Genomic DNA, 13017 nt, shown 5'->3' on the forward strand with positions numbered 1-13017 from the left:
CTCAGAGTCTCCCAAGAATTGGATGGTTTGCTCAGTCTGTGCTGAGTTTCTGGGTAAGACTGGTCTGTGACTCTATTACCCTCCATCGGTCTCCTACAGATACTCATTCACACACCCCATAACTGGCTCCCACTCCCACAACCCAGTTCTCTGCCCTGGGCAAACCTGTCCCTGTATAACCAAGTATATGGTTACTTGCAAAAGCCTCACTCAAACACTATCCCAAATCTTCCTGTTAACCAGGGTTTTTCCCCACGGGGCCCATTCTCATCTTGTAGATCAGGATTTGAACACCAAAGGCTAGGTTTCTGCCCTGTAGAAGCTTGCAACAAAGGGTAGAGGGATTGTCAGTCATGATGTATGAACAACTTGGTGGTTTGTATTTATTTGACCTATTTTCTTTAATCCATGTGAGATGAGCTAAAATATTTGTTCACCTGGTGTCTGTCCCCTGAGGTTTAAGCATTCAAATTACTAAATAGTGATTCACCATAAAACTTCAGCTCTGTTCATTTGTGAATCCAACAATGACGCCAGGTTTTCAGGTAAGTGGGCTGTGCTCTGTGCTCTTTGTTGATTTGTTAAGTTTTAAGGCAGTTGAGCATCTGGCTCCCCTTAGTGCTGAAATGCCATAGTGCAGCCTGGTTATGGTTCCAAGCCACAAAAATCAAGGAAAGAGTAAACGGGCTTCTTTTCTGTTTAAGACACATATGTGGCAATCATGTTCAGTTTGAGAAATTAAAATTCAAAACCTTCAGTGTCAGCGCTGAAAATAATAAAAACTGGGGGCAAGAAATATGAGGCCAGAGTTGGGGTCTAGAGAAAGAGAAAAGTTCTACGTGGTAAATCAGTTGGGTTCCTGGTCTGTATTCTTTGCTTTCCAGATGATGTTACAAATCCTTTTAAAATCAGCTGTCATAGTCCTTCCTGGCTGGGTAGCTCCCTTGGTTAGAGCTTCGTCCCAGTATTCCAGGTTCAATCCCCTGTCAGGGCACATACAAGAATCAACCAATGAAATCATAAGTAAGTGGAACAACAATTTAATCTCTCTCTCTCTCTCCCTCTCTCTCTCTCTCTCTCTCTCTCTCTCCCTCTCTCTCTCTCTCTCTCTCTCTCTCTCCCTTCCATTCTCTCTGAAAAGCAATGGAAAAAATATCCTCGGATGAGGATTTTTAAAAAAAGAAGAAGCTGGAGGTTTTCAGTAGTGCCATATATTAGCCCCATTTTAAATATATATATCTTTATTGGTTTCAGAGAGAGGAAGGGAGAGGGAGAGGAAGAGAGATAGAAACATCAATGATGAGAGAGTCATTGATTGGCTGCCTCCTGCACGCCCCTGACAGGATCGAGCCCGCAGCCCGGGCATGTGCCCTGACCAGAAATTGAACCTCCATCTCCTGGATCCTAGGCTGATGCTCAACCGCTGAGCCACGCCCAGCCGGGCTCCAGTTTGTTTTTTAATCCTCAGCCAAGGATTTGTTTTTATTGATTTTAAGAAAGAGAAAGAAGCATTTATTTGAGAGAGAAACATCTATCGGTTGCCGTGGCTGGGGATCAAACCCACAACCTAGGTATGTGCCCTGACCCGGAATCGAATCCACAACCTTTTTGGTGTATGGGACAACATCCCAACCAACTGAGCCACCTGACCAGGGCTAGCTCAAATACTGAGTTTACTATACACAAAAATTGATGGTATATTACTGGGTTATTTTAGATTTGTTAAACCATAGAAGGGGCTCTGTTTGCTTCTAATAAACATTTGTTAGAGGATTAATGATGCACTATATTGAATTTCTTTCAAGTATTGCACCATAAAACATATTTATTTGGTCCCCAGTGTCATTCTCTGCCCATCAAGAGTGGGGTCAAGTCAAACATTAAAGTTTGAGGTAGACAATGAGGCATGGACAAAAAGAGAGAGGGGGCGGGGGAGGGAGAGGGAGAGAGGAAAATAAGGAAACAGGCTATAAAAAAAAGAGAAAACAAAGCACTTTCGCACTGATTCTTGGTTTTCAGCTCACTCTATCCTTTCCTGGTTCCTATATAAGTTTGTCTGGGGTCATATTGTATATATTCACTTAAGCTTTAGATTCCAGTTTGATTTGAGAAAGTCATGATAAAAATTACTTCCCTCTTTAGCTTCAGGTTCCAGAAATGTTAGGGTAGGTTTCATTCTGCTCAAGGGCAGGTGCTAAGCCCATTACTTCCTGGATACCTGCAGCAGGTATTCTTTATGTGTAATGGGTGCTCCATTAATCTCACTAATGAACAAACAACCAGACTTTACAGCTTGAATTGCTTCCACAGGATGGTTTATGTTGGTTTGGGAAATATATAGCATGGCTTTGTAGTAAAAAATAATTTGATCCTGACATACTTTTATTCTGATAGGGACTAAGCCTTCATTTTTATACCTGAAAGACAAAGACAGAGGGGTCATGCTTATTACCAGTATAATCCTTGGGTTTTCCCAGTGAATAGAGTTATAGAAATGAGATTGTCCCCGAGTAAATACATTAATCTGTTTCAGGCTCAGCCTCTTGGCTAGGACAATTTCAGTTGTTCATTGTTCTCCCTTGAATGGGCCTCTCTGTGTAATCAGAAAAACATTTTCTTAGCAACCATTACAAAATAATTAAAAGAATAGAGTACAATACCCTTGCGTTATGCTACAGAGATAACTCCATAACCTTTATATCAAATTTTATGAACAAAAGGTACTTTTTCAGATTTTGTCATTTAACTCACCGAATCATTATGACTCCATTTTATTACTATTATCACCATTTTATAGATGAGTAAACTGAGACTTAGAGTGGTTGGTTAACTTGCCCAAGACCATAAGTAAAGGAAGGAGTAGAGAACCAAACCCCATATGTCTAGGTCTCACCCTCTTTCCCTTCTTAGTGTATTTTCCATGACTTGACCTTTCAGTGTAATCTGGGATGATCATAATGGTTGGGTGATAAGAATAAGGAAAGAAAAAAAAATAAAATGTCAACTGAGGAAGAAAATAATAAGCATTTAACCAAAGATAGCCTCTTAGATGACACCTTCTGTTTAGTTTTCGTAAAAATTACATGCACAGTGCCAGAAGGTAAAAAAGTACACCCCCCCAACCTCCCCAAAAGGAGAGATCCTGTCAAAAGGATACAGAAGCTAACCTGAAAGAGGCTTCAATGGCCAAATTTGGAATGATCTGACCAACAAAATAAATAATGAATAATGAAATAATAATAATATATAATAATAAATATAATATATAATAAAAAAATAATAAAATTATTATTATTAATAATAATAATAAAAATAATAATAAATAATGAAAAAATTATATTTTAATCCAAAGAATATAATAAATGCCCCTGAGTTCATAGAGATATAAATAAATGCTTGAATAAATCAATAAATGGGGAGAAGAGAAAATCATCTCTTACAGAAGAATTCCAATTAATGATGTAGAAAAATGAGGAAAATAAAAAACCACCATTAGAACACTGCAGTAATACTTATTGCTACAGACAAGATCAATTGAATGTTAAAATCATTGGGAAGAGTAATGAAATCCAAATAAGTGTGGAGTTTAGTTAACAGTAATGTACTAAAATAAAGTAACAGTAATGTTCTAAAATAAAGTTTATCTAAAAATAAAAAATTAGTGGATGAAAGTTTAAGGAAAAACAGGATATTTACATAACCCCAAGATCTTGTCCATAAAATATTTGTTAATTACAAAGTAACCTTGCAGTGGAGATATTTGGCAGATACCACCCTAACCCAATGGTCAAGGTTAGTATCACGAATAACTAGACATGTCAATGTCACCTATCCTGATAGGATGTGCTGAGACGAGCACATGGCCTCTGTGAGATTTTTCTCAAAAATCTATGACTTCAGTCTAATAATGAGAAAACATCAGGCAAACGTAAATTGAGGGACATTCTACAAAATCCTTAATCAGTACAATTCAAAAGTGTCAAGGTCATAAAAGACAAGGAAAGACTAAGGAACTTAGTCTTTTTCAGAGACTGGAGGAGACTAAAGAGACACAACAACTAAATGTAATGCAGGAGCCTAGATCAGATCCCGGAAAAGAAAAATGGACATTAGTGGAAAACTGGTGATATTCAAACAAAGTCTGTGTTTTAGTTACTAGTATTTTACCAATATTAATTTCCTTGTGTTGATAAACATACCACGGCTACATGTTAATATGATGGGAACCTAGGTAAAGGCTATATAGGAACTCCTTGATAGAGATATAGGAATATAGATTTGTACCATCTTTGGAACTCTTCTCTAAAGTTAAAATTATTTCAAAGTTTTAAAAAATTAATAAAAAAGTAAAATCATATGTAAATGGTACACAAATTAGTTCTCTTCTGCTTCCTATGGCTACACTGTGCCTTCTAGAAGGTCCCATTAGGTTTTTTTTAAATTGAATTTATTGAGGTTACATTGATTAATAAAATTATTAGGTGTTAATAGTATATGTAGCCCGCCTGGCTGTGGCTCAGTGGTTGAGCGTCAACCTAGGATCCAGGCGATCAGGGTTCGATTCCCGGTCAGGGCACACGCCCAGGTTGTAGGCTCGATCCCCAGTCGGGGGCATGCAGGAGGCAGCTGATCAATGATGACTCTCTCATCATTGACGTTTCTGTCTCTCTCTATCCCTCTCCTTTCCTCTCTATGAAATCAATAAAGATATGTTTTAAAAAAATGAAAATAAATGCGTAAACCAGAAGTTAAAAAAAAAAAAAAGTATATGTAGTATAAAATACAGTGTTAAAGAAATGCAATCCCTTTGTATAAAATCTTCTTTTCAGACAAACACCACTGCACCATAAGCGCCTTGGCGAAGACCATGTCCCCTTCATCTCTGAGTCCTTCATGTCTGACTCAACAAGTGCATAAAAATTGCTTTTTGAGCTGAACTATGCTGTATCAGTGTACACAGGGTGGGGCAAGAGGAGGTTTGTGGTTGTGAATATGAGAAACCCTGAGTTGATTCTTGTATTATTATTTATTAATTAGTGTATGACTTTCCATATAAACTACTTTGGGCCCACCCTATGTTATTCACACACACACACACACACACACATGCACACATACACGCACATGCATATGTAGAGATGGAGCGGAAGCAAAATATTACAACTGTAAAGACATGTTCCTAAAAGTGAAGGGCAAAATACAAAAATGAAACATCCCATTAACTAAGTGAGCATATTGTATAAATCCATCAGTCTTCTTCTCTTTGATTAGCTTTAGGGCTATTTGACAAAACACTTTTGCCTTTGCCACCTGGTGGTGGGATGGCAGTAATAGCAGCGGCCGACAGACCCTACACTTTTCTCCTGTGAGACATCTTCCACAAAGTATTCAGAGTTCCCCCATATGACCACAAAAGAGCATCTCTCGAGGACTCCCGTGAGCAGACAGCAGCCATGGAGTCCTTGAAAAGGGAAATCACGCGGTGGGGAACTTGCACCCCCGCTTTGTCTCCAACCCAGCGTGAGTAAGAGAATAGGGGCTGAGAGAGAAACGAACACAAGGGTGAGCATTCTGCCCAGTTTTGCAGAGCGATAGCAAAGGACAGATGGTCAATGAATCCGATGGGAGCTGTTTTTATCTTTTCTTTTTCTAGATCCTTTTGTTTTTGTGTGTCTGTGAGAGAGAGAGAGAGAAACACGGAGAAAAGGGGAGACTGGAATTCATTTCTGAATGTGTCTAAGAGGCCATATGCACACACAGACACTTAGAGGTGTAGATAGGCTTGGAGACAAAACGACTTGCCTGCCAATTTTTCTAAATAAATATGTTCACAGATTTCATAGCATTAATGAACTGCAAAATAACCACATATTGAAGCTAGATGCAGCTGCTGTTACTGTTTGAGAATATTTTAAGGGAATATTAAGCTAATAATATCAATTCGAGAGGTCAAATTCTCAGATTGCTTAAATAAGAAACCTCTTAGGGCTTTCTGCGCTACCCAGAGAGGGGTCCACAAGGCGTTGCTCTCGGTTCCCACGTAACTTCAAGGGAAACTTTCACAGTGTCCTGCAAATGAAGGAGGGGGATGTCCTCAAATTCCTCGCGGCGGGAACCCACTTAGGTGGCACCAACCTTGACTTCCAGATGGAACAGGACATCTATCAAAGGATGACGGCATCTGCATCATAAATCCGAAGAGAACGCGGGAGAAGCTTCTGCCGGCAGCGCGTGCCATTGTTGCCATTGGAAACGCCGCTGATGTCAGTGTCCTACCGTCCAGGAATACTGGCCAGCGAGCTGCGCTGAAGTTCGCTGCTGCCGCTGGAGCCACACCTATAGCCGGTCGCTTCACTCCTGGAACCTTCACCAGCCAGGTCCGCGCCGCCTGCCGGGAGCCGAGACTCCTGGTGGTCGCCGATCCCGGGCTGGCCGCCAGCCTCTCACAGAGGCGTCTTATGTGAACCTGCCCACCGTCGCTCTGTGCAGCAGGCTCTGCTCTGCACTATGTGGACATTGCCATCCCTGGCAGCAACAAGAGGGCCCGCTCAGTGGGGCTGCCGTGGTGGGTGCTGGCCCGAGGAGTACTACGCATGCGTGGCACCCTCTCCGCTGAACACCGCGGGAGGTCCCGCCTGATCTTTACTTCTACAGGGATCCGGAAGAGATTGGAAAGGAAGAGCAGGCTGCTGCTGGAAAGGCTGTGACCAAAGAGGAATTTCAGGGTGAATGGCCCGCTCCAGCTCCTGAGCTCACTGCTGCTCAGCCTGGTCTGAAGACGCGCGGGTGCCTCCTGTGCCCGTTGGGCAGCTTCCTCCCGAAGACTGGACGCGCAGCCCGCCACTGAAGACTCGGCTGCAGCCCCCACTGCCCAGGCCACCGAATGGGTAGGAACAGCCACTGCGTGGTCCTAAGCTGTTCTTCCACAAACTCTTAACAGAATGGAAATAAGGTGGACGGAAAAGAAACAAGTTCTAAAAAAAGAAAGAAAGAAAGAAAGAAACCACTTATGGTGTAGCATGAATAGAGGAGGAGCACACGGTCTAGATGTCAGGTGTTAGATTCATGGGTATTCATTATAATTTTATAATTTCTATATACAATACACGTGTTTTGTGAGTTTAAATACATGCTCAGGGAGTATGTTAAAAAGATAATAAGAAAAAGTTTTAAATTGGTTTATAGGCAACTACAACGTTTAAAGGTAAAAAGAAAGTAATACATGAGCTATAGTTATGATACATGAGTAACGCTGCTCAAAGCTGATTGATATACAATGTCTAGCATTGTTGTGATAGCTTTGACAACATTCCTGAGCTGAACTAAGAAATAGTATTTATCATGATGCCAACATACTTGTGAAGTGCTGAATTTTAACAGTAATTTTAGTAATAAAGATATTTTTGTCATTGTAAACTAAAAATAATAGGTTGCTAATCAAGATAGACAAAACCAAGCCTGAACCCTTCTGATGGCCCGATAAAGAGCTGCAGAGATAAACTTCGATTCAAATCTGACTCCACCATGTTCTTTCAAAGTGCTATTGCCATTAAAGTTCTAACTAAACATCTTCCCAGAGAAACTTAGCTGAAAGTCAGCCTTAGGAGAGAAAAAGAAAGTGCTACTAGACACACTAATTCTAAAATTTAGATAGAAATGCAAAGTAACAACAATAGTGGAAACTCTTTTGAAGAACTAAGAGAACTTGTTTCCCCAGATATAAAGACACAGTATAAAGTCATGAGTTAAGACTGTGGTGTTTGTGTAAGGATAGACAAATAGAATGAAGTAGAGAACTCATGCACTGATCAACATTTAATTCTTTTTTATTTTACCAATTGAATCCTCCAACAACTCTGAAAGGGATTATCCTCACTACTTTACAAAGAAGGTCTTGAGAGTTTTTTGTTTTCTTTAAGATTTTTAAAAATTGACTTTTAGAGAGTGAGGAAAGGAGGGGACAAAGAGAGAAACATGGATTTGGGAGGGGAACATAGATCGGCTGCCTCCTGCACGCTCCCTACTGGGGATCAAACCCTCAACCAGGGCATGTACCCTGACAGAATGGAACCAGCAACCCCTCGGTGCACAGGATGGCGCCCAACAGAGTCACACCGGCCAGGACAACATTTGATTCTTAACAAAGGATACTGCAGAGCAGTGTAGAAAGAACTGTCTTTTCAATAAACGATGCTGGGATATTTGAACAAAAATCTTGGGAAGGATAAAAAGAAACTTAACCTTAATTCATACCATACACAAAAATCAATTTGGGGTGGATTGAATATCTAAATTTGAAAGGAAAAAAAAATTTTAGAGAATAATACAGAACATCTTCATAATTTTGGTATAAGGAAAGCATTAGAAAAGAGGACACACAAATTAAGAAGTTGGTAAATTTGACTCTATTAAAAATTAAGAACTTCTATTCAACAAAAAACATTAATAGAATAAAATACAAGCCACAAAAAGGAAAATTAATTTGCAACATATATAACTGACAAGGGCTTGTATCCATAGTATAGAAAGAACTACTAGAAATCACTAAGAAAATGATAAACAATGCAATTGTGAAATAGGCAGGAGACCTGAAGAGACATTTCCCAAAAGAACATATCAAGTAGCCAATAAACATGAAAATTGCCCAACCTCATTAGTAATCAGGGAAATGCAAATTAAAACTACAACTGGTTGATACTGCATATCCACTAGAATAGCCAAAATTAAATAAACTGCCTAGCAATTGTTGGCAAGGCTGTGAAGCACTGGGAACTCTCACACACTGCTGGTGGGAATGTTACAACAACAATTTGACTTTCTCTAGTAAAGTTAAAGAAGCACATACCCCCACCACTCAGCCGGTGTGGCTCAGTGGTTGAGCATCAACCCAGGAACCAAGAGATCCCTGGTTCAATTCCTAGTCAGGGCACATGCCTGGGTTGTGGGCTTGATCCTCAGTAGGGCATGTGCAGGAGGCAGAAAAACTGATGATGTTTGTCTCTCATCATTGATGTTTCTATCTCCCTCCCTTCCTCTCTCTCTAAAAATCAATTTTAAAAATATTTTTAAAAAAGAAAGAAATGCATAGCCTATGACCAAGCAATTCAACACTCTGGTACCCAATAGAAATATGAGCACATATATACCAAAGAGACATGTACATAAATCTTCGTGAAAGTACTATTTGCAATCTCTCCAAATTGGAAATAACCCAAATATGGCAGTGATAGTGGAATGGATAAATATGTAATGTGATATATTTATACAATGGAATGATACACAGCAATGAAAATGAACACACCAGAAGTACATACAACATTATGGATGAATCTCGCAAACATAATGTTGAGTGAAATAAGCTAGGTATGAAAGACCATGTTATTCCATTTGTAGAAAGTTTAAAAGAAACAGGAAAGACTAAAGTATAGTGTTGAAGAGTACATGCTTAGGAAAGTCAAGAAAACGGTTACCTTTGGGAGAACAAAGAAAATAATGATTAAGAGAGAATTGCTGGTAATGTTTCTTTTCTTGAGCTGAGTAGTGGTTACAAGTAGTAGTTTGCTTTGTGATAATTTATTGAGCTATACATTTTCGTATTGTGTACTTTACTGATTGAGAGTTATATTTCACAACAAAAATGGTTTTTAAAGAGAAAGAGAGAGAGAAAAGAGCAGAATTTTTAAATCCTTCATTCAGTTCCGCAGGAGGGAAAAAGTATTGAGTGCTTATGTGTTAGGCTTGGTACTTCTTTTATGAAGCCATGGGAGACTGGGATACAAGGATAAATGCCATGATTCCTGTCCTCAAAATGCTTACAATCTTATGGGAATGAGAGATATATAAAGTATTACACAGTGGAATTAAATAAGCAATAAGTGAAGATATTGTTCTGCAATTTGCTCTATTGGGTTCCAACAAAATGTTACATTATTTTAAAACTGCATTATAAAAGTGATTGTCTCAAGAGGAAGAAGTGAGATGTAACAAAGAAAAATAATAGTTTTTTTCTTTAGTAATTTCAGCAATAAAAAGGTTTTTGTTATTGTAGCCTAAAAATAACAGATTGGTTGATCAACCAGACAAAAACAAGCCTGAACCATTCTCATGATCCTTTAACTTCATACTCTGGAGCTTTTCCATTTCTGTTCCCATCTTTGGCCCTAAAATTTTCCAAGCACTTATGTTCCAGGAAGATAATTTTTCAAATCATATTAAAATATATTATCCTTGACTTTTGCGTAAGTCATGGCTTTTATTTTCCTAGCTCTACACAATATTATCATTAACCCAGCACTTCTTACACACACTATTATCACTTTTATTACCCATTGACACAAAAGTGAAACACGTTGGCAAAACAAAGTCCAGACAATGACACTCTCCCGGGACCAAACTGGAATTACAACTAAAATATAGAAAAATCATCCTGAATAATCAACTGCAACTGAACATGAGCTGGAGAGCACCTTCATAACCAAAGAGGAAAAGTGGAGATCACATAGCGAATGGTAGGAAGTACAGAGGCGCAAGAGGGCTCGCTGGGCTCCCACAGGCAGCAGCTGAAGGGCCAGAGGGATATCTCAGCTGTGGGAGGTTTCCACTGAGGACTCTGGGGCCTAAACCCCAGGCTGGGCTTCCCATCCAAGAGCACCAGAACTGAGAAAGGTCCTCACATAACATCTGGCTGTGAAAAGCAGCTGGGTTTCTGTCTGCCAGGGAGAGGTGGCTGGAAATGCAGGCACCCACTAAAGGAACCAACACACAAAGTTTCATGTGCAGCCACTCACTTTAGCTCCAGCAGAGGGAGGGCAGAGTGGACTGGAGCTGTGTGAGGAGAACCTAGGGTTGTGGGCTCTGGAGATAGAGCTCAGAGGGCACCCCTCTAGATTCCTGTGCCAAGTCATTCCCCCATACTGCAAAGGACATCTTTCTGAGGCAGATATTTATCTTCCAAGCAGCTTTTGACTGAGGGGGAAGCAATTGTCCCACCTTACTGGAAAACCTCTCACCCTACCCTGTGGAGTTTATACAGCCTGAGGCTCATTAAGAGAATCAAATTAATCAGCCTGCAGCCAGAAGCAGACCTCAGAGTGCTTTGAGTCTTTGCCTGATCCGCTTCTGGACCCAGGTCTTGGAAAAGCAGATGTTGGTGTGAATCTTGGTCCTGTCCAAATGCACCCAGCCCACAAAGAGGGGACCTCAAGCACTGGGTTGTTGAAAGCTTCAAACAGGGCACTCAAGGCCAGTCAGAAACAGCATCTGGCATTGGCCTGCCACAGAGATCATTCAAAATGACTGTGAGTCATAGCAGGCCTACCTAATACATAGAAACAAACCCAAACAGGAAGCCTAAATGGGGAGACCAAAAAATAAGCCCCAAGTGAAAGAACAAGAGAAGTCTCCAAAAAAAGAGCTAAATGAAATGGAGTTAAACAATCTATCAGATATAGAGTTTGGAATACTGATTGTAAGGATGCTCAACAGCATGAAAAAAGATATGGAAACTATGAAGGAAATGAAGAATGACATAGCAGAAATAAAGAATATATTGGAAGGAATAAACAGCAGATCAGAGGAAGCTGAGGATCAGATCAGTGAGTTAGAAGACAGGGTAGAAAAAAATCACTCAATCAGAGATCAAAAAAACAAAAACAAATCCCAATTAAAAAACAGGAGGACAGTCTGAGGGAGCTGTGGGACAACATGAAATGTAACAATATTCACATCACAGGAGTGCCAGAAGAGGTTGAAAGTAAGCAAGGGTTAGAGAATCTGTTTGAAAAAATAATGGCAGAAAACTTCAATAACCTGGTGAAGAAAAAAGTCACACAAGTTCAGGAGGCACAGAGAGTCCCAAGCAAGGAAATCCAAAGAGGCCCATGCCCAGATACATCATCATTAAAATGCCAAAAATTCAAGGCAAAGAGAGAATCTTAAAGGCAGCAAGAGAAAAGCAAGCTGTTACCTACAAAGGAGCTCCCATAAGGCTGTCAGCTGACTTCTCATCAGAAACTCTACAGGCCAGAAGGGAATGGCATGAAGTATTCAAAGTAATGCAAAACAAGGATCTGAAACCAAGACTACTCTATCCAGTGAGACTATCATTCAAAATAGATGGTGAAATAAAGAGCTTCCCAGACAAAAAAAAGGCTAAAGGAGTTTATCACCACCAAACCAGGATCACAGGAAATGTTAAAGGGACTGCTGTAATAAGAAGAAATAGAGAGAGAAACAGGCATAAAGAATTAAAATGTCAATAAATAAGGACATATCAATAATAACCTTAAGGACTTTAGGGGAGAGATCAATAGCAATACAGTCATAGTCGTGGACTTGAACACCCCACTGACTTCACTGGATAGATCTTCCAGACAAAAAGTCGACACAGAAACATTGACTCTAAATGGCACACTAGAATAGATGGATTCAATTGATATTTACAGAACATTTCACCCCAAAGCTGCAGAATATACATTCCTCTCAAGTGCACATAGGTCATTCTCAAAGCTAGAGAACATGTTAGGACACAAAACAAGTCTCTACAAGTTCAAGAAGACTGAAATTATATCAAGCATCTCAGATCACAAGGGCATGAAATTAGAAATCAACTACAGTGGAAACACTGAAAAACATTCAAACACAAGGAGGATAAATAACAGGTTATTAAACAATGAGTGAGTTACCAATAAGATCAAGAAAAAAACAAAAAACTTCCTTGAAACCATTGAAAATGAATACACAACAACCCCAAATCTATGGGACACAGCAAAAGCAGTGCTAAGAGGGAAGTTCATAGCACTGTAGGCCTACCTTAAAAAGCAAGAAAAATTTTTAGTAAACTGTCTAACCTTACAACTTAAAGAATTAGAGAGCTCCCCTGTGAAGCCACCCAGACCAGGGCTTTTGTTTGCTGGTAATTTTTTTATTGCTGCTTCAATTCATCAGTTATTGGCCTATTCAGGTTTTCTCATTCTTCCTGATTCAGTTTTACATGATCTCACTCATATGTGGAATCTA

The 13017-nt window shown here is 39.8% G+C and overlaps 1 pseudogene across 1 annotated transcript; it reads left to right on the plus strand.

Annotated features, from left to right (window-relative positions):
- The first annotated feature begins 527 nt into the window (after positions 1 to 527).
- On the plus strand, positions 528 to 6914 carry LOC308550682 (small ribosomal subunit protein uS2 pseudogene; annotated as a pseudogene). Its single transcript has 2 exons — positions 528 to 545; positions 6052 to 6914. The product of its transcript is annotated as a small ribosomal subunit protein uS2 pseudogene (transcript).
- The last annotated feature ends 6103 nt before the right edge of the window (positions 6915 to 13017 follow it).

The sequence above is a fragment of the Miniopterus schreibersii genome (assembly GCF_964146895.1).
Source record: "Miniopterus schreibersii genome assembly, chromosome: 1".
Taxonomy (NCBI): Eukaryota; Metazoa; Chordata; class Mammalia; order Chiroptera; family Miniopteridae; genus Miniopterus; species Miniopterus schreibersii.